Source organism: Mus caroli, unplaced genomic scaffold (genome assembly GCF_978045245.1).
Source record: "Mus caroli unplaced genomic scaffold, Mus_caroli_1 scaffold_8, whole genome shotgun sequence".
Taxonomy (NCBI): Eukaryota; Metazoa; Chordata; class Mammalia; order Rodentia; family Muridae; genus Mus; species Mus caroli.
This window is the reverse complement of record NW_028227263.1, coordinates 128,092,302-128,115,668: the sequence shown is the minus strand read 5'-3', so window position 1 is coordinate 128,115,668 and position 23,367 is coordinate 128,092,302. Positions and strand designations below refer to the sequence as shown.

Genomic DNA, 23,367 nt, shown 5'->3' with positions numbered 1-23,367 from the left:
TGGCCCTTGACTCCTTGTTGGAAGAGAGAGAGAACACCAGTGGAAATTAAGAGGATCTGTTAGCTTTAAACCTAAGTGGATGACATCCAATTGCCCTCTTTTGTGGTCTGACAGTGTGATATTAACACAGGAGCTAATTGCATGTTTATTGCAATACTGAGAATACTGATTTTGGGAATCAGAGGCAGTTGGTCAGGAAGACTGAGGCCACCTGAGGAATCCTGATTCCTGCTTTCTAAGAAGTTCAAGGCAAATGCTGTGTAGGCATGATGTATAAATGGGTGCTCTCACGATCTCTTTTGATGTGTTTCCTATTTCCAGGGTCTCCAGTGCAGGAACATACTCCAATCAGTTCAAAACACATAGATGTCCAAAGATTCCTCCTTGCATCCTAAATTCCAAATGGCTTCAAATATACCCAGAGAAACCAGTTCCCTAGTGCCTAAAGAGCCTACAAGGAACTTACCTTTTCAAATGTGTCAGAGTCCTCTAGTGACCCCAAAAACTCCACTGCAATCAAGTCTTTCACTCCATGAAAGGGACCTACATCAGCAAGAGTCCCAAGAACTATCCAGAAACTCAGATATGTGAATGCAACCAAGTGATGTAATGGGCCCAGGTTTACCAACTCTGAGAAGACTCTCAGGGCAGCCAAGTCATCACATACTTTCAAGACCCTCAGTGAGTTCTGGTTTCCCTGTTCCCATAGGTTCTATGCCGCTGTCGGATAAATATTGTAACAAACAACCTGGCCTCCAAGAAAGTGTTGAAAGGAACGCACTGTGTACTCCAAAGAACAAAAGTGTCTGCTGCAAGAACATTTTCATCAGTGCCAGAACCCAGACCTGGAACAACGGAAGGTACTGGCATTACTGATTGGTGTGACAGAATACAAGATCCAGGTATGCCTCTCTCTTTTCCCTCTGTTCAACACCAAATGGATCTCTTCCTCGATCAATTACCTGAACTCTGTGTTTCTTATGTGCTAAGGGCACCTTGGTGATTTGTGAATGGTGAATAGTCAGGCCTCTAGGGCTGGACCTCTCATTCTTCTTCAACCTGGTACCAATTTGAGTCAAGATTATTATCCTGCAGGGTCTTAGAGACCCATACACCACAGCTTCTACTAAGACACAGGACACACTAGCTGAATCTTCCCCAGATTTTGGTTTCAAGTCATATACATCCTACCTTACTACAATCTCTTAGGGATTTACAGCCTCAGACTTCTCTGTTTCTGCCTCATGCAGTTTCTATTACTATAAAAACACCTCCCATCCAAAGGCTTCAAACTGTGGCCCGGTTAGGGGCAATCAGGTATTCTTCTGATGTCTCCTTTGTTTTCCAGACCTGGTTCAAGAACAGACGAGCTAAAGAATGTCGGAAGAGTTCACAACTCCCTCTGAGAATTGGAAGTGGACCTCACTATAGGCCTACTTCCAGCAGTGGTGGTGAAGTTCCTGATTTCGCTGCCAGTCCAGATTCTGTGTGCCAGAGACATGTGGATGTCAGCTATCCTCCTGAGTTTAGACCATCAAGGAACTCCCCTCACCAGGAATTCAACTCTTCCCTCATTGATCAACCGTTGGTAGAGATGTGTCCCAGCAAGAGCCACATTATCTCAGAGCATCAAAGGCAGAAATGTAGAGAACTTTCCAGGGAAACGGGGCACCTATCTAGTGAAAGGTCTGGCTGTTCCAACGTTCTTTCCTCACCTTCTACACCAGCCACTGCTGAATCTCCGTGTGACATACCCTCGGGATTAAGCCTTTCTCCTCAACTCGGACCTCCAAGTGTGACCCAAAACTCAGAATCCACCTTCTCCATGTGCCAGACACCATCAGTTTTGAGCCCTCTTCCTGAACTCAGCCCCTTGAGTAATTCCCTAGACCAGATGGCCATTTTTTCCAACATGGATCAGGTCTGTGAAAACTATCAAAAGAATACAAGGTCTAAGAAGCCAAGGAAGGACAGGGAGAAGAACACGGTGCAAAATTTGATGCATGGCCAGGATTCCTGTGAAAAAACTGAAAGCCCTAAAGGCACGGTCTCTCTGCCAAGCTCTGCCTGTCAGGAGACCTTGGGTGAGAGACAGTCTGTGTTCAGTTCTCCTCCATGCAGCCCATCAAGTACATCTCCAGACTCAGAATCCATATTTTCTACATGGGAGGGAACATCTCATATCAGCTTTCCTCCTCCTTTCAGCCCAAGTATGTTCTCAGACCCGGAATCAACCTTGTCCATTATTCATATTAATGAGAATTTATTAAGTGATGCCATGATGTCTCTATAGGCTGACTGAAACCCAGCAACAGGGGAGAGTATACTCTGTCAATCATCAGTCTGTGCACTATCTGCACACCCCGCTGCAGACCAAGATCCAGAAATAGCCCAAACTCCACATACCAGCACAGCTTTGACATTTGGGCATCCAAGGGAGACCCATTGCTCAATACACACTCACAGGTGTTTAAGACCAGACTGCTTTACAAGACCAGCTCTTCCCTGTACATCTCAGTGACTTGGATTCTGTGTCAGACCAAGTGTCACTGTCTGACTTCCCTGAGCACTTCTGACTTGTGGATGTCATCTAAGAACTGTTGATCCAGAAGTTTGGGGCACTCCTCTCTCCATCTACCAAAGTGAATGGGTTAAATTTGGAGACTGATTGTCTGAACACATGAGGTAGAAAGCTTTCAAGGAAGATTTTGTGAAAATGTCTCAATTACTCTAGTGTTACTTATTTTCAATGTATCAAAAAGGGTACAGTAATTTATTGAACATAGCAATTAAATTGATTCTCTCCTATTTTTACATTGGTTAGCACTTGATTGCACGCATTTCCCTGTCCTGCTATGTCTACCAACCTTTGTGCCCTCCCCTTCCCCAAAGTGTGAAAAAATAAAAAATTATAAAAAGGACATATTTCTGTCATCTGTATTCTCACTGGAGTATGGGAACATAATCTTCATAGACTTCCCAATAACAGAATATACCCCTTCTCCTTCTACGTCTTCCATTAGTCACCCATTGTGGGAAGGTACATTTCTGTATCCCAACCCATTTAAGTGTTCTCTTCAGTGCCTCTATAACTAGTATGCTACTTTCTTGGGAGGTGGGGTAAGTTGGCATATGAATAGGTGTTATGGCAGGAGCTTTCCATATCCCTTCCTCTTGACTGTGAGTCTTCATCCTTCAATATCAAAGCAATAGTATCTTTCTTGCTCTTCACATCAGGGGAAGCATGGATTATTGGTTGTCACAGTGTTTCATGCCATCTTCTTGCTTCTCCTGAGTGTTGAATTTCCAGGTGAGTTAATACACCTGTCTTCAGGAACATGTGGGGGTCAGGGAGGACAGATGCATAGTTCCTGAGCACAGGTAATCAACCACATAGAAGAAGGTAGGGTAATACAATTAAGTCATCTAAGCTATGATCTAGTCAAAGAGGAGCTAAAATTTATAGGCATGGTATTTTTTTAATATTTATTTTATGTATACGAGTACACTATAGCTGTCTTCAGACACACCAGAAGAGAGCCTTACGTCCCTTCACAGATAGTTGTGAGCCACCATGTGGTTGTTGGAACTGATTCAGGACCTCTGGAAGAGCAGCCAGTGCTCTTAACCACAGAGCCATTTTCCAGCCCTACACATGCTATTTTAAAATGTTTTTTGAATCTGAGACTTATTTCTGGGAGGAAGAGTCTGGGAGGAAGAACCAGGCATAACATTGACAGAATTCCACTAAAATCGGGAACAAGTCAAGGCTGCCACTCTCTCCATATCTGTTCAATGCATTACTTGAAGTTCTTAGCTTAAGCAAGAAGACACTTGTAGGAGGTCAAGGAGATACATATGGGGAAGGAGTATGTCAAAGTACCTTTATTTAAATGATATGACAATGTTCAGAAGTGACTTGAAAAATTGCACTAGTGAATGTCTATGATTGATAAACACTTTCAGCAGAGTACCTGTAGTGTTAAATTAACCAGAAAAATCAGTGCCCCTCTCTATACAAACTACAATTTGACTAAGAAGGAAATTAGGCAAAAACTCTTTAACATTGCCCCAAATAATATGAAATATCTTGAGGCAATTCTAACCAAGCAAGTAAAACCATTCTATGATAAAAACTTCAGGAAAAAATATTGAAGAAGGTATCAGAAGATAGAAATTCTCCAATGCTCAGCCAGCCTACCAAAAGCAATCTATAGATTCAGTGCAATCCCCATCCAAATTCCCATACAATGGTTCACAGATCTTCAGAGGACAATTTCCACTTAGTTATGGAAAGACAAATAACCCAGACTATGAAAAACTCTCCTGAATAATAAAAGAACAGCTGAAGCTCTCACCTTCAGCAAAATGTACTACACACTGAATTATGTTATTAACAACAGTAGAGTATTATCATAAAAACAGACACATTTATCAGTTAGATTAAACTTACTACCTGCACATAAATACATGCATATATCAATTCCTTATTTTTTGATGAAGAAGATAACAATTCACACCTAGTGAGTGGACATCACCATGTGCTTGTCAGACTAGATATCTCCCTGTAGAAGAATAAAGGTAGATCCATAGTTATAACCCTGCAGGAAACTCAAGTCCAAGTGGATTATAGACCTCAACATAATACCAGATACAGTGAGCCTGATATAAAGTGGGGAAAAGATGTTGTTGAAAACTACCCCCCCCAGCATAACTGTAGCCACTTTGTTCCATTCCTGCCAGCTTTTTTATATTGTTTCTGTGACATTCCTATCAGGAATATTTCTCTTGACTTGTTAGGCCCAAGTTCCATATGGTAGCTTTTGTTTCATCTTCTATATTTTACTGTTTTTTTTTAATATTACCTCTTAGAAGCTTAGTAAGAGAGAGAAATGGTGTGGACCCTGTTGGAAGAGGAGGGGAAAAGAAGTGGGAGGAGTAGAGGAAGGGAAATTTCTTTTCTGAGTATATTGTATGAGAAGAGAAGCTATGTTTAATAAAAGGTAAAAAAGACAACTTTAAATGCAATTTTCCAATTAGAATGTCTGCAGCACTGGCCTCTGCATCACAGCTTGTCTCCTAGGGTTTGGCTTGGATCCATCTCACTGCTGCTGGTGTTCTGGGTAACCATCCCATGGTTACTGCTATCTCCAAAATGCTGGGGTTTTCTGATGAAACTCGACTGCATTTTAACGAGTAGCCTCACCTGGACTACCTTCAGGGACTCCACCTCAGCTACAGAGTGCCAAGGCTCAGCTGCTCTTTATGCTCCTGTCAGATCTTCAAAACCAGCACCACCTGGGGGACTCTTTTGTAAAGTGGCTATTTTCACTGAACAATTCTCTTAAGTCCCTGCCCACTCCAAGTTTCCCGCCCACTTCTTATAAACATTTATACCAACAGTTCCTCCCTTGGTTTTTTAAAGATTGCTTAAACAGTCCCTTCTCCAAGTTTCACAATGCCATACTCTAAATTATAACAACTGATCTAGCCTACTGTCATTCACAGGTTTGCTTCTCCTGGACAAACTGTGTGCTAACAAAATCTTCTGCAAAACTGCCTTCCCTCCTCACACTTCCAGCACCTCTCTTTACCTTTTCAATTCCTCTGCTGGCATTTATTAATTTATGTATTCATGTGTTTATGTATTTATTAATTAATCAATTAATTTTAGTAGCTATTTTCTTCCTTTACATTTCAAATGCTATCGCAAAAGTCCCCTATAGCCTCCCCTTGCCCTGCTCCGCAACCCACCAACTCCTGCTTCCTAGCCCTGGCATTCCCCTGTACTAGGGCATATGGTCTTTGCAATACCAAGAGCCTCTCTTCCCAATGATGGCCTACTAGACCATCCTCTGCTACATATGCAACTAGAGACACTGGTCAGGGGCCTCCATGAGATTCAACTGTAAGGCATTTTCTCAATTAGTGATCAAAGGGGAAAGGCCCCATGTGAGTGGGACCATCTCTGGGATGGTAGTCTTAGATCTATAAGAGAGCAGGCTGAGCAAGGGAGGGGAAGCAAGCCAGTAAAGAACATCCCTCCATGGCCTCTGCATCAGCTCCTGCTTCCTGCCCTGTTTGAGTTCCAGGCCTGACTTCCTTTGCTGATAAACAGCAGTATGGAAGTGTCAGCCGAATCAACCCTGTCCTACCCAACTTGTTTCTTGGTCATGATGTTTGTGAAGGAATAGAAACCCTGACTAAGACAAGTTCCAAGGAGCTCTGAGAGTACTAATTAGTTCATATTGTTGTTTCTTCTATGGGGACTCAATCCATTTCAGCTCCCTGGGTATTTCTCTTGCTCCTTAATTGGGGATCTTGTGCTCAGTCCAATATATGAGTGTGAGCATCCAGTTCTGTATTTTCCAGGCACTGGCATAGCCTCACAGGAAACAGCTATATCAGGCTCCTGTCAGCAGGCTCTTGCTGGCATCTGCCTAGTGTCTGGGTTTGGTGGTGGTTTATGGGGTGTATCCCCAAGTAGGGCAGTCTCTGGATGGTCATTCCTTCAAGATCTGCTCTGAACTTTGTCACTGTAAATCAATCCATGGGTATTTTGTTTAAAATTATAAGAAGGAGCTAAGTATCCACACTTTGGTCTTCCTTCTTCTTGAGTTTCATATGTTTTGCGAGTTGTATCTTGGGTATTCTAAATTTCTGGGCTAATATCCCCTTATCAATGAGTGTATACAATATGTGTTCTTTTGTGATGGCATTATCTCACTCAGCACTCCAGATCCATCCATTTGCCTAAGACTTTCTTAAATTCATTGTCTTTAGTAGCTGTGTAGTACTCCATCCTGTAAATGTACCACATTTTCTGTATCCGTTCCTCTGTTGAGGGGCATCTGGGTTCATTCCAGCTTCTGGCTATTATAAATAAGGCTGCTATGAACATAGTGGAGCATGTGTCTTTCTTACTGGTTGGAACATCTTCTGTATATATGCCCAGGAGAGGTATTGCAGGATCCTCCCGTAGTACTATGTCCAATTTTCTGAGGAACCACCAAACAGATTTCCAGAGTGTTTGTACAAGCATGCAATCCCACCAACAATGGAGGAGTGTTCCTCTTTCTCCACATCCTCGCCAGCATCTGCTGTCACCTGAATTTTTTTATCTTAGCCATATATGCAGAGAAAGCATTTGACAAAATCCAACACCCATTCAGGATAAAAGTCTTGGAAAGATCAGGAATTCAAGCCCAATACCTAAACATGATAAAAAGCAATCTACAGCAAACCAGTAGCCAACATCAAAGTAAATGGTGAGAAGCTGGAAGCAATCCCACTAAAATCATGGACTAGACAAGGCTGCCCACTATCTCCCTACCTATTCAACACTGTACTTGAAGTCCTAGCCAGAGCAATTCGACAACAAAAGGATATCAAGGGGATACAAATTGGAAAGGAAGAAGTCAAAATATCACTTTTTCCAGATAATATGATAGTATATATAAGTGACCCTAAAAATTCTACCAGAGAACTCCTAAACTTGATAAACAGCTTTGGTGAAGTAGCTGGATATAAAGGTAACTCAAAAAAGTCAATGGCCTTTCTCTACACAAAGGATAAACAGGCTAAGAAAGAAATTAGGGAAACAACACCCTTCTCAATAGTCACAAATAATATAAAATACCTTGGCCTGACTCTAACTAAGGAAGTGAAAGATCTGTATGATAAGATCTTCAAGTCCCTGAAGAAAGAAATTAAAGAAGATCTCAGAAGATGGAAAGATCTCCCATGCTCATGGATTGGCAGGATCAATATAGTAAAAATGGCTATCTTGCCAAAAGCAATCTACAGACTCAATGCAATCCCCATCAAAATTCCAACTCAATTCTTCAACGAATTAGAAAGGGCAATCTGCAAACTCGTCTGGAATAACAAAAAAACGAGGATAGCAAAAGTTCTGCTCATGGATAAAAAAAAAACCTCCGGTGGATTTACCATGGTGACCTAAAGTTGTCCTACTGAGCAATCGTGATAAAAACTGCATGGTACTGGTATAGCAACAGACAAATAGACCAATGGAAAAGAATTAAAGACCCAGAAATGAAACCACACACCTATGGTCACTTGATCTTTGACAAGGGAGCTAAAAACATCCAGTGGAAAAAAGACAGCATTTTCAACAAATGGTGCTGGCACAACTGGCAGTTATCATGTAGAAGAATGCGAATTGATCCATTCTTATCTCCTTGTACTAAGGTCAAATCTAAGTGGATTAAGGAATTCCACATAAAACCAGAGACACTGAAACATATAGAGGAAAAAGTAGGGAAAAGCCTTGAAGATATGGGTACAGGGGAAAAAAATTCTGAATAGAACAGCAATGATTTGTGCTGTTAAGATCGAGAATAGACAAATGAGACCTCATAAAATTGCAAAGATTCTGCAAGGAAAAAGGCACAGTCAATAAGACAAAAAAGGCCACCAACAGATTGGGAAAGGATCTTTACCTATCCTAAATCAGATAGGGGACTAATATCCAATATATATAAAGAAATCAAGAAGGTGGACTCCAGAAAATCAAATAACCCCATTAAAAAATGGGGCTCAGAGATAAACAAAGAATTCTCACCTGAAGAATATCCAATGGCTGAGAAGCACCTGAAAAAATGTTCAAAATCCATAATCATCAGGGAAATGCAAATCAAAACAACCCTGAGATTCCAACTCACACCAGTCAGAATGGCTAAGAGAATGCTTTGAAGTATGATGGGTATACATGTGAATAAGAGCGTGGGGAGGAGAAAGAATGTGATTAAAACAATATTCATCTTTATAGATACAAATTTTTAATTTTGAGGTTGTTTAATTCTGTGTAGCTCTATTTGTCCAGTAAAGTGTTGTGTAGAGAAAGGCGGTTTAGAAGTCACAGAGATGACCTGCCTCTGACTCCTGAGTAGTTTGAATTAAGGTATACCGCCAGCAAGGCTGATAGAATGTATTGTAGGAAGTTTTCCCCTAAATAAGCAAGAATTTGTTTTCTTGGGAGAACTAGACACCTTATAGACTGTGAAGACAACTTCCTGTAGTGACAGACCCTGACTTACAAATAAACAAACCAAAACAAAAAATGTAATTCAATCAATAAGACAAGGACTCTCTAGGGTGGGGCCAAAATCCCAGTGGCACTGAAGGGTGTGTTTATCTACTGAATTTGCAGGTCCACAGAGTGGGAGGAGCCAAAGAGTGGGCGGAGCTTTGAGGTTCCTGCCCAGACAAGGTATATAAGGCTGTTCCCTGAAGAAGTGTTCAAACAGAGAAAAATCTGTACAAGATAAAGAGAACTAGTGTTTGGAATTCCAACTCAATTCTTCAACAAATTAGAAAGGGCAATCTGCAAATTCGTCTGGAATACCAAAAAACCTAGGATAGCAAAAATTCTGCTCAAAGATTAAAAACACCTCCAGTGGATTCACCATGGTGACCTAAAGTTGTACTACAGAGCAATTGTTATAAAAACTGCATGGTACTTGTATAGCGACAGACAAGTAGACCAATGGAATAGACTTGAAGACCCAGAAATGAAACCACACACCTATGGTCACTTGATCTTTGGCAAGGGAGCAAAAAACATCCAGTGAAAAAAAGACAGCATTTTCAACAAATGGTGCTGGCACAACTGGCAGTTATCACATAGAAGAATGGGAATTGATCCATTCCTATGTCTTTGTACTAAGGTCAAATCTAAGTGGATTAAGGAACTCCACATAAAACCAGAGACACTGAAACATATAGAGGAGAAAGTATGAAAAAGCCTCGAAGATATGGGTACAGGGGGAAAAAAATCCTGAATTGATCAGCAATGGCTTGTGCTGTTAAGATCGAGAATAGACAAATGAGACCTCATAAAATTGCAAAGCTTCTGCAAGGCAAAAGACACAGTCAATAAGTCAAAAAAAAAAAAAAAACATGAACAGATTGGGAAAGAAACTTTACCTATCCTAAATCAGTTAGGGGACTAATATCCAATATATATAAAGAAAATATTTTTCTGGATGGAGCCAGAAAGGGGAATAAATCTCAAAGGATGTGTCAGTTGTTTGTTACATACTGTTAATCCTAGGCCTGTGTGGGAAGGAGCAGGCAGGTGCATCCCTTTGAATTCTAGTTCAGCCTTGTCTTCAGTTTGACTTACACACAGCACAGTTCATACAGAGAAACTCTGTCTCAGAAGAAAAGAAGAGAAGAGAAAAAAAAGAAAGAAAAGCAAACAAAAATTGTCTTTCATCTGGCCAGGTTTCCATTAGGTGTTAAGGTGTGGCTACAGACTGGGTGTGGCCCCAGGGTGTGAAAGTATGCTGGCTATGAGAGGATGCAAGGAGGAGCCTGTGGGAGGGTCCTGTATAGGGAGATTCAAATAAGGCTAAGTCCTTGGTATAGAAGTTCAATAACAGTGGGCATCTGTGTTAGGTGAATGAGCCTTTTGATATCCAGGGTAATTATGTTATGAATGATCTTGTTTAGAAGAAGTGGGTGGAATGGGGTCCATTGGATCTTGGCTGTTCAATGGCCCTTTATTAGTTGTTTTGTGGCTGATTGTCCAGCAGAAAGGAGGAGAAACTGGGACTCTCTCTTTATATTTATGATAATATTCCTTTTTAATGTAAACTTTATGTAATCCTTTTTATAGTCCAGATTTTATATCCCTCCTAATCACCCCATGACTGTTCCATATCTCATATTTCCTTCTTTTGTCTCCACAAGGATGTCCCCACCTTACCCGCCACACCCCTATCATAGAAGACATCCCCACTCCATTGTTCCTCTAGTCTCTTGAGAATTAGACACATCTTCTCTGATTGAGTGTAGAACCAGCAGTCTTCTCCTGTATATGTTGAACGCCTCATATCAGCTGGTGTATGTTTCCTGACTGGTGGCCTGGTTTTTGAGAGAACTTGGGGATACAAGTTAGTTGAGAATTCTACCCTCCTATAGAGTCAATCTTCTCCTCAGATTCTTTCAGCTTTTTCCCAATTCAACCACAAGTGTCAGCAGCTTTTGTCAATTATTGGGCATAAATATCTGCACCTGACTCTTTCAAGTGCTTTTTGGGTCTTTCCAGGTGCAGTCATGACAGGCCCCCTTTCGTAGGTACACCATTGCCTTAGTAATAGTGGCAGACTCTGGTGCCTCCCCTGGAGCTGAATTCCAATTTGGTCCTGTCACTGGACCTCCTTCTCCTTAGGATCTTTTCCATTTTTTTGTCCCTGCAGTTCTTTCAGACAGGAACAATTCTGGGTCAGAGATTTTTGCTGTGGGATCGTAATCCCATCCCTCACTTGATGTCCTATCTTTCTGCTTGAAGTGGGCTTTACAAATTCCCTCACCTCACTGTAGGGCATTTCATCTCAGGTTCCTCCCTTTGAGACCTGAGAGTCTCACCCCCCCCCCCAAAGGACTTGGCTACTTTCTGGGGTGTCCCCCTACTTCCTACTTCCCAGAGTTGCCTGTTTCCATTATTTTGTTGGCCCTCGGGGCTTCTTTCTTATTCCCCCCACCCAATACCTGATCATGTCCCCATCTACCTCTTTCTGTCCCCTTTCCCACACAGGTCCCTCTGTCCCAGGTCCCTTTGTCCTAGCTCCTGTGATTGCTTTCTTTTACCTCCCAAGTGGTATTGAATTATCCTCACTTTAGACCTTTGGGTTGCTAAATTTTGCTTTCTGTAGATTGTATCCTGGGCATTCTATATTTTTGGTTAATATCCACTTATTAGTGAGTACATACAATGCATATCCTTTTGGTTTTGAATTATGGCTTTCAGGATGATACTTTTTATTTCTCCCCTTTAGCCTGCAAACTCAGTATATTCTTGTTCTTAATATCTGAGTAGTATTTCATTGTGTAAACGAACCATATTTTCTATATCTATTCTTCTTTTGTTGGATATCCGGGTTGTTTCCACCATCTGGCTATCATAAATAAGGAAACCATGAACATAGTGCAACATGTGTCTCTGTGGCATAGTGTGGCATCTTCTTGGTGTAAGCCCAAGAGTGCTATAGCTTGTCTACATGTAGATCTATTTCTAATTTTTTTGAGGAATCTCCAGATTGATTTGCAGAGTGGTTGTACCAGTTTGCAATCCCACTTGCAAATAATGAGTCTTCCTTTCTCTTCTCATCTTGTCAAACATGTGCGGTAACCTGAGGTTTTCATCTTACCCATTCTGGGTATTGTAAGGTAGAATCTCAAGATCTATATAATTTTCATTTCCCTGATCACTGATGACTTTGAACATTTCTTCAAGTGATTCTGAGCCATTTCAGATTCCTCTGTTGTGAATTCTCATTTTCGTTCTATATCCCATTTTTTATTTTTTATTTTTTTGTGGTTGGCTTCTTGAGTTCTTTATATATTTTGGATATTATCTCCCTGGGATGTAGGGTTAGTGAAGATTTTTTTCCCAGTCTATACGTGTCCGATTTTACCTATTGTCTATGTCCTTTGACTTATAGAAGCTTTCCTGTTTGAAGAGATCCCATTTTGGATTTCTGTTTAGAAAATTTCCTCCTGTGACAATGAGTTCAAGGCTCTTTCTCACTTTCTTTTCTATTAGATTAGATTTCTTGTGTCTGGTGTTATGTTTAGGTCCTTCATCCACTTAGAATTGAGCTTTGTGTACTGTGTCTAATATGTCTCTATATTCATTATTAAGTGTACAGACTGCTAGTTACACCAGGACCATTTATAGAAGGTGATTTCTTTTTTCCATTGTATATTTTTGGTTTCTTTCTCAAAGATCAAGTGTCCATAAGGATGTGGCTTTATTCTGCATCTTCAATTCTATTTCATTTTTCAACATGGCTATCTCTGTCCCAACACCATACAGTTGTTTTTATCACTATTTCAGTGTAGTCTAGCTTGAGGTCAAGGGTGTTGATTCCCCCAGAAGTTCTTTAATTTCTTTTTTTTTTTCCCGAGACTGGGTTTCTCTCTATGTCCCTGGTTATCCTGGAACTCACATTTTATACCAGGCTGAGCTTGAACTCAGAAATTAGCCTGCCTCTGCCTCCTGATTGCTGGGATTAAAGGCATGTGCTACCATGCCCGGATTTCTTTAATTTCTAAGAAGTATTTTTGTAGCCTGGCTTGGTGGCACACACCATTAATTTCAGCACTTGGGAGGCAGAGGCAGGCAGATTTCTAAGTTTGAGGCCAGCCTGGTCTACAGAGTGAGTTCCAGGACAGCCAGGGCTACAAAAGGCACCCTGTCTTGAAAAAACAAACAAACAAAAAAGAATTATTTTTGCTATTGTAGATTTTTGGCTTTCCAGATGAATTTGAGAATTTCTCTTTAGATGTTTTGGAAGAATTGTGTCAGGATTTTTTGGGAGGTTGCATTGAATCTGTAGATTGCTTTTAGTAGGATGACCAGTTTTACTATATTAATTCTGCCAATGTGTGAGCATGGGAGAACTCTCATTTTTTGAGATCTTTTTCGATTTCTTTCTTGAGAGACTTGATGTCATTTTCATATAGATCTTGCATTTGTTTGGTTAGAGTTACCCTAAGATTTTATATTATTTGTGGCTAGTGTGAAGGGTGTTGTTTCCTAAATACTTTCTCAGCCTGTTTATCATTGGTATAAGGAAAGCTAATGATTTATTTGAGTTAATTTCACATTCAGTCCCTTTGCTGTTTATCAGATGTAGTAGTTCTCTGATAGTATTTTTGGGGTCACTCATGGACACACTTATATAGTCTACAATCAGTGATACCTTTAATTCTTCTTTGCCATCCCCTTGATCCCTTTATATTGTCTTAATGCTCTAGTTAGAATTTGAGTACTATATTGAATATATATGGGAAGAGTGTGCATCCTTGTCTTGTCCCTGATTTAAGTGATTGTTTCAAATATCTCTACATTTAATTTGCTATTGGATGTTCATTTGCAGTAATTTGCTTCTAGGATGTTTAGGAATGGGCCTTGATTTCCTGATCTCTCCAATATATCAATCCTTGATTGACTTAAATTCTGTATTAGAGCCACCCTGAAAGGCAAAGGAAGGTGGTTTTTCTGGATCCACATGCCCAAATTTAAATTTCTTCTCTGAAATGCCAACTTTAAAATTCTTCTCAGGAAAGTTACTTTTGAATTCTGTTCCCACTTGACTTCCTGCAGATTCATTTGACTGTGACTTTGAGCCCACTGTAAAAGCTGAATGAGCTTAATGTGGCTTAAGAGATGGCTTGGAGGCTTCACAAGCCACACATTTTAGGGAAGAGCTCTCATTTTGTACAGAATAAACAGCACACTTCCACTCTTCTTTCTTTTTGGTGAATAAGCCTTCAAATCCATTGTTTGGAGACCTGCTTGTCTCTGAAGAGGCAGGAGCCTCTTTTATTAGATATTTTCTTAATTTACATTTCAAATGCCTTCCCAAAAGTCCCCTCTAACCTTCCACCACCCTGCTCCCCAACCTATCCACTACCACTCCCTTGTCCTGGAGCATATAATCTTCTCAATACCAATGGCCTCTTGTCCCATTGGTAGCTAATTAGGCCATTCTCTATGACATACCCAACTAGAGACACAAGCTCTGGGGGCTACTGGTGAGTTCATATTGTTGTTCGAACTATAGTGTTGCAGACCCTTTAGCTCCTTGGGTACTTTCTCTAGCTCCTTCATTGGGGGCCCTGTATCCTATCCAATAAATGAGTGTGAGCATCTGCTTCTGTATTTGTCAGGCACTGGCATAGCATCACAAGAGACAGGGTCCTGTCAGCAAAATATTGCTGCCATATGCAATAGTGTCTGGGTTTGGTGGTTGATTATGGGATGGATCCCCGGTCAGGGCAGACTCTGCATGGTCCTTCCGTCCATCTCAGCTCTGAACTTTGTCTCTGTAACTCCTTCCATTTGTATTTTGTTCCCCATTCTAAGAAGGAACGAAGTATCCACACTTTGTTCTTCCTTCTTCTTGAGTTTCATGTGTTTTGCAAATTGTCCCTTGTGTGGTCTAAGTTCCTAGGCTAATATGCATTTATCAGTGAGTGCATATTGTGTGAGTTCTTTTGTGATTGGGTTACCTCACTCAGGATGATATGCGCCAGACCCATCCATTTGCCAAAGAATTTCCTAAATTCATTGTTTTTAGTAGCTGAGCAGTACTCAATTGTGTATATGTACCACATTTTCAGTATTCATTCCTCTGTTGATGGATCTCTTGCTTCTTTCCACCTCCTGGCTATTATAAATAAGGCTGCTAGAAACATACTGGAGCATGTGTCCTTATTACCAGTTGGAACACCATTTGGGTACATGGCCAGGAGAGGTATTTCTGGATCTTCAGGTATTACTATATCCAATTTTCTAAGGAACCGCCAAACTGATTTCAAGATTGGTTGTACAAGCTTACAATCCCACCAGCAATGGAGGAGTGTTCCTCTTTCTCTACATTCTCGCCAGCATCTGCTGTCACCTAAATTTTGATCTTAGCCATTCTGACAGGCGTGGGGTAGAATCTCAGGGTTGTCTTGATATGCATATCTCTAATGATTAAGGATGTTGAACATTTTTTTCAGGTACGTCTCAGGCAATCGGTATTCCTCAGTTGAGAATTCTTTGTTTAGCTCTCTGCCCCATTTTTAAATGGGGTTATTTGATATTTTGGGAGTTCAGCTTCTTCAGTTCTTTGTATATATTGGATATTGGATAATCCTATCGGATTTGGGATTAGTAAAAATCCTTTCCCAAGATGTTGGTGGCCTTTTTGTCTTATTGGCAGTGTCTTTTCATTACAGAAGCTTTGCAATTTTATCAGATCCCATTTGTCAATTTTCGATCATACTGCACCAGCCACAGCTGTTCTTCTGTTCAGGAATTTTTTATTCTGTACCAATATCTTCATGGTTTTCCTCCCACTTTGTCCTCTATAAGTTTCCCTGTCTCTAGTTTTAGGTGGAGTTTCTTGATCCACTTAGACTTGAGCTTTGTGCAAGGAGATGAGAATGGGTCATTTCACATTCTGCAACATGATAACAGTCAGTTAAGCCAGCACAATTCATTGAAAATAATGTCTTTTTCCAATCGATTGTTTTAGCTCCTTTATCAAAGATCAAGTGACCATAGGTGTGTGGGTTCATTTCTTCATCTTCAATTCTATTCCATTGATCTACCTATCTGTCACTATACAAGTACCATGCAGTTTTACCACAGTTGCTCTGTAGGACAGCTTGAGGTCAGGCATGGTGATTCCACCAGAGGTTCTTTTATTGTTGAGAATAGTTTTTGTTATCCTAGGGTTTTTGTTATTCTAGATGAATTTGCAAATTGCCCTTTCTAACTCTGTGAAGAATTGAGTTGGAATTTTGAAGGGGATTGCATTGAATCTGTACATTGCTTTTGGCAAGATAGCCATATTTACTATATTGATCACTCCAATCCATGAGCAAGGGAGCTCTTTCCATCTTCTGAGATCTTCTACGATTTCTATCTATAGAGACTTGAAGTTCTTATCATACAGATATTTCACATCCTTATTTAGCGTCACACCAAGGTATTTTATATTTTTTGTGACTAATGTGAAGGGTGTTGTTTCCCTAATTTCCTTCTCAGCCTGTTTATCCTTTGTGTAGAGAAAGGCCACTGATTTGTTTGAGTTAATTTTATATCCAGCAACTTCACTGAAGCTGTGTATCAGGTTAAGGTGTTCTCTGGTGGAATTTTTAGGGTCACTTGTATATACTATCATATCATCTGCAATAGTGATATTTTGACTTCTTCTTTTCCAATTAGTATCAATTTGGTGCCCTTCTGTTGTCTAATTGCTCTGGCTAGGCTTTCAGTACTACATTGAATAGGTAGGGAGAAAGTAGGCCGCCTAGTCTACTCCCTGATTGTAGTGGGATTGCTTCAAGTTTCTTTCCATTTAGTTTTATGGTGACTACTGGTTTGCTGTATATTGCTTTTATTATTGTTAGATATGGGTCTTGAATTCCTGAACTTTCCTAGAGTTTTATCATGGATGGGTGTTGGATTATGTCAAATGCTTTCTCAGCATCTAACAAGATGTTCATGTGGTTTTTGTTTTGAGTTTGTTTATATAGTGGATTATATTGATGGATTTCCTTATAGTAAACCATCCCTGCATCCCTGGGATGAAGCCTACTTGATCATGAGGGATCATCATTTTGATGTGTTCTTGGATTCAGTTTGTGACGATTTTATTGAGAATTTTTTATTTTTTTATTTTTATTAGATATTTTCTTTATTTACATTTCAAATGCTATCCTGAAAGTGGCCTATACCCTCCCCCTGCCCTGCTCCCCTACACACACACTTCCACTTCTTGGTCCTGGCATTCCCCTGTATTGGGGCATGTAAAGTGTGCAAGATCAAGGGGCCTGTCTTCCCAATGATGACCGACTAAGACACCTTCTGCTACATATGCAGCTAGAGACAAGAGCTCTGGGGGTGTTGGTTAGTTCATATTGTTGTTCCACCCAAAGGGTTAGTTAGAGATTGTTCAACACTAAATATAAGAAACATCCTATTATGTAAGCACCATGGTCAGTTCATTAATTGTTGGTTTAATGGACACAATTTCAGTTTCTCTGTCACTGCCTTTCTGTCTGTCTATCTGTCTCTCTTCCCCCCTCTCTCTTACTGTGTGTGTTTGTCTTTGTATGTTTCTGGGTATGGTTTATTTAATTCTCTATTTAGCTATATTTATAAAAAAAAGCAAACACACCTAAGAGCAGTAAATGGAAGAAAATGGAAAACCTCAGGGCTGGAATCAACAAATAAGAAAGTAAGGGAAAGATACAAAGAATCAACAAAACTGGGACATGGTTCTGGGAGAAAATCACAGATAAATACACCTTTTGACAAAACCGACTAAAGAGCACAGAGACTGTATCCAAGTTAAGAAAATCATAAAGGTGAGACATTGCAGAAACTGAGGAAATTCAATGAATCATGAGATCTTGCTACTAAGGCCTATATGCAGCAAAACTGGAAAATCTAGAAGAAATGGGATCATTTTCTAGACTGGCACAACCTACCAATGTTAATCAACATCAAGTAAACTATCTAAACAGCTCCACAAGACCTGAGGAAACAGAAGTAGAAATTCAAAGCCTGTCAGCTAAAGAAATCCCAGGACCAGATGGTTTTATTGCTGAATTCTACCAGACCTTCAAAAAAGAACGAATACCAATACTCCTCAAACTATTCCACAAAACAGAAACAGAAAGAAAGATCACTACCTAATTCATTGCATGAAGCTGAAAGAGGGAAAATTACTGAACACCTGAACTTTTCCTGAACTCTCTTACCCCTCCCATCCAGAGACTGTTCCCGGAGCACTCCTGAACTTTTTACCCCAAGGTACCCCCTCCCAATTGGAAACTGCTCCAAGAACATTTTTTAGATAAGGGGTCTCCTGGAAAAAACCTAGTCCTACCCCTCCTAACTGAAGACTATGCCAAGAACATTTTTGAGATGGAGGCCTCCTGGTACCACCCCAGAATGTTCCAATAGATCGAGTACATTGCCAAAATATAGGACACGACCCCTTGGTTATGTAAAGCCCCTTGGCAGAACACCTTGGTGACGTAAAACTTGTACTTTTCCCCTGGCTATTTCCTATAAAAGCCTGTGAAAAGTTTGGGCCAATTGCCGAATCTCCTCTGCACCACCTTGCTGGCTGCATGAGTTTCGACCCCAGATATCTGGTATATGTGCTTTTTATGTTCTTTCTTGTCATTGCTGTATTAAATCTTACTCTCTATACATCTTAAGTTCGGTCTCAGTGTCTTCTTGGGTGCGCGGCTGACCCGAGGCTTGAGTAAGTGCCTCCCTTTGGGAGTTTTGGAGTCTTTCAAAGCCACAGTTACTGTGATACCTAAATGATACAAAGACCCAACAAACAAAGAAACTTCAGAGCGACTTTTTTTAGGAATAGCAATGCAAAACTACTCAATAAAATTCTCTCAGAACAAATTTAAGAACGCATTAAAAACATAATTCACTGTGGTCAATTTTTTTTAGATGTGGTCATATTTTTAGATGCCTTAAAAGCAATTGAAAATATGCAACACCTTTTCCTGTTATAAGTCATACAGAAATTAGGAATTCATTGCACACAACTAAACATAAAGCAATCATAAAGAAACCAACAGCCAACATAAAATTAAATACACACATGAAACAATCCCACTAAAATCAGGGACAATCAAGGCTACCCAAACTCTGCCTATCTATTCAATATACCATCCACAGTTCTTGCTAGAGAAGTTAGAGAACAATAAGAGGTAAAGGGGATATATATTGGAAAGGAATAAGGCAAAATATCATTATTTTCAGATGATATGATATGATAGGATGCAAAAGCAACCCCCAAAGTTATACCAAAGAACACCTACAGATGAAAAATTATTTCAGGAAAGTGGCTCATTATAAAATTAACTCAAGGTTGCTGATTTCCGAGCAGAGGAGGTTCGTCCTGTCCGGCTTTTGCGGGGCGGTGGCCACGGCCAAGAGGCCTGCGTGGACCTCGGGGACGCCGAGCTGCGAGTCTTGGTCCTCGTGGCCTTGGCAGCACCGGGGTGAGGAGAGGCGACTCCCGGTTCTCACTGTGTCGGAGTCTCCGCTAGGCCGGCAGGTTTTGGCTCGACCGTCATGGCGTCCCAGCCGAGTTCTTTGAAGAAGAAAGAGGAAAAGGGCAGGAACATCCAGGTGGTGGTGAGATGCAGACCATTTAATCTGGCAGAGCGGAAAGCTAATGCCCACTCAGTAGTGGAATGTGACCATGCACGGTGGTTTCTTTAACTGTGTTAAGCAACTTGCTGGCAGTGTCATGTAGCGTCTTCTCGGTTCTTTCCAAGGCTGAAGAGACGTATTCCTCTTTAACAAGTTGTAATTTTGTTTCTTGCAAATGTTTCTGAGTGGTTTCAAGTTCCTGTGTCTTGGTTTGCAGGTCAGATTTACACTGGTCAAGTAATAACTCTTCCCAGAGTCAAGAGGGATTGGTTGATATTTCCAGCTTCCCGGGCCCACTGAAAGAAGTCAGTGTACGGACTGCAGGGTTGACGGACAAGACCTCAAAGAAGACATACACGTTTGATATGGTGTTTGGAGCATCTACAAAACAAATTGATGTTTACCGAAGTGTTGTTTGTCCAATTCTAGATGAAGTTATTATGGGCTATAATTGCACCATCTTTGCATATGGTCAGACTGGCACTGGAAAAACTTTTACAATGGAAGGTGAAAGGTCACCTAATGAAGTATATACCTGGGAGGAGGATCCTCTGGCTGGTATAATTCCACGCACTCTTCATCAAATTTTTGAGAAACTTTCTGATAATGGCACTGAGTTTTCAGTTAAAGTGTCCCTGTTGGAAATCTATAATGAGGAGCTTTTTGATCTTCTTAGTCCATCTTCTGATGTTTCTGAAAGGCTGCAGATGTTTGATGATCCCCGGAACAAGAGAGGAGTGATAATCAAAGGCTTAGAGGAAATCACAGTACACAATAAAGATGAAGTCTACCAAATCTTAGAGAAGGGAGCAGCAAAAAGGACAACTGCAGCAACCTTGATGAATGCTTACTCTAGTCGTTCACACTCAGTTTTCTCTGTTACGATACACATGAAAGAAACAACAATTGATGGAGAAGAGCTTGTTAAAATAGGAAAGTTGAATTTGGTTGATCTCGCAGGAAGTGAAAATATTGGGCGTTCTGGAGCTGTTGACAAGAGGGCCCGGGAAGCTGGAAATATCAACCAATCCCTCTTGACTCTGGGAAGAGTTATTACTTGACCAGTGTAAATCTGACCTGCAAACCAAGACACAGGAACTTGAAACCACTCAGAAACATTTGCAAGAAACAAAATTACAACTTGTTAAAGAGGAATACGTCTCTTCAGCCTTGGAAAGAACCGAGAAGACGCTACATGACACTGCCAGCAAGTTGCTTAACACAGTTAAAGAAACCACCAGGGCTGTATCTGGCCTACATTCTAAACTGGACCGCAAGAGAGCAATTGATGAACACAATGCTGAAGCTCAGGAGAGCTTTGGCAAAAACCTCAACAGTCTGTTTAATAATATGGAAGAATTGATTAAGGATGGCAGTGAGAAACAAAAGGCCATGCTAGACGTTCATAAGACACTGTTTGGTAACCTGATGTCTTCTAGTGTCTCTGCATTAGACACCATTACCACGACAGCACTTGAATCTCTCATGTCTATTCCAGAAAATGTGTCAGCTCGTGTTTCTCAGAATTCTGATATGATATTGGAAGAGCAATCGTTAGCAGCACAAAGTAAAAGTGTTCTGCAAGGATTGATTGATGAACTTGTGACCGACCTTTTCACTTCCCTGAAGACCATCGTAGCCCCTGGTGTGGTTTCCATCTTGAACATAAATAGGCAGCTACAGCATATTTTCAGGGCTTCATCGACAGTGGCTGAAAAGGTAGAAGATCAAAAAAGAGAAATAGACAGTTTTCTCAGCATATTATGTAACAATTTACATGAACTCCGAGAAAACACAGTTTCTTCCTTGGTTGAATCACAAAAGCTTTGTGGAAACCTAACTGAAGACCTGAAGACAATAAAGGAAACCCATTCACAGGAACTTTGCCAGTTAAGCAGTAGTTGGGCAGAGAGGTTCTGTGCTTTGGAGAAGAAGTATGAAAACATCCAGAAACCACTGAACAGTATTCAAGAAAATACAGAGCGGAGGTCTACTGATATAATCAATAAAACAACAGTTCACAGTAAGAAACTTCTTGCTGAATCTGATGGATTATTACAAGAACTCAGACACTTTAATCAAGAAGGCACACAGTTGGTTGAAGAGTCTGTAGGACACTGCAGTTCACTCAACAGCAACCTGGAGATTGTATCCCAAGAGATCACCCAGAAGTGTGGGACCCTGAACACAAGCACAGTTCATTTCTCTGATCAGTGGGCATCCTGCCTAAGCAAGAGAAAGGAAGAACTTGAGAATTTAATGGAGTTTGTAAATGGATGTTGTAAAGCTTCAAGTTCGGAGATCACTAAGAAAGTAAGAGAACAGAGCACAGCTGTTGAGAACCAGCACAGCTCCTTTGTTGCTCAGATGACTTCTGATGAAGAAAAATGTAAAGCAGGAAGCCTGGAGCTTGATAAAACTATAAAGACTGGGTTAACAAAGCTGAATTGCTTTCTGAAACAGGATCTCAAACTAGATATCCCAACAGGTATGACACCAGAGAGGAAAAAATATTTATATCCAACAACACTTGTGAGAACTGAACCACGAGAGCAGCTGCTTGATCAGCTGCAAAAGAAACAGCCACTAATGATGCTAAACAGCTCAGAAACCAGCAAGGAGACCAGTCAGGACATGGATGAAGAGAGGGAGGCTCTGGAGCAGTGCACTGAGGAACCTGTAAGTCCAGAGACAACTGAACACACCAGTGCGGATTGCTCTTCCAGCAGAGGGCTTCCTTTTTTCCAGCGTAAAAAGCCACATGGAAAAGACAAAGAAAACAGAGGCCTTAACCCGGTGGAGAAGTATAAAGTGGAAGAGGCCTCGGATCTCTCCATCTCCAAGAGTAGACTGCCCCTGCACACCTCCATAAACCTCTAGCTGATCTGAGGCTTAGGGTGTCATCTTTAAAATACAACCTGAAACTCCACAGTCTGAAGATATGTACAGATGAAAAGGGGACTGCTGTATGAGGGCCCCACAGTAACTGTAGTTGAACTGAAAGTTTTTTTTATAATCCCTGTAGTCCAAGGATGTAGTAAGCTGGGTGCCATTTGGGATTTACATTGAATATGTGTGTGTGTTTCTAGCTTTTTATATAAAGAAGCTCTTCTGTAACAAGTAAGTATTTTTCTTGTATATAATTAAATACCAAATATATGGAAATCGTTGTTCCAGGTTTAGACTTGTATTGGTGAATGCCATCTCCTTTGCTGTCTGGCTAAGGCTATTTCCCTATCTCCAACCAGCCTTTTCTAGTTTGTCTTCGGCTCATGTCTCCCTTTTCCTGTCCCTTAACCATTTGTAGCCTACAGAAAGGTTTCTTTAGTATGAGAAACCCAGGGTTTTACCTGGAACTCTTCTATCTCACTGATTACCTTTACAATCACTGTCAGAACACCTGACCCTGGAAGGACCCTTCCTTCCCAGCTCTTCATTTGTTCCTCGCACACATCTCATTCCTTCCTGAGGTCTGACACATCACCAGCCTCCCTGTAGTGTCAGCTCCTACTACAGGAGACCTGTCTAAAGCTCTAACTCATCCTTGAGGCCCCGCTCTAAGGCCTTTAAGTCTCTTAGAAATGACAAGATTGTTTTCAAACTACCAATTATGATGATAACTTCTATTTTGTTTATCTTTTAAAACT

General features: G+C 40.7%; 2 pseudogenes; both read left to right on the top strand.

Annotated features, from left to right (window-relative positions):
- The first annotated feature begins 266 nt into the window (after positions 1–266).
- Positions 267–19,570, top strand: LOC147003487 (oocyte-specific homeobox protein 4-like; annotated as a pseudogene).
- Positions 19,571–19,639: 69 nt separating this feature from the next.
- LOC147003486 (kinesin-like protein KIF11 pseudogene) lies at positions 19,640–23,157 on the top strand (annotated as a pseudogene).
- The last annotated feature ends 210 nt before the right edge of the window (positions 23,158–23,367 follow it).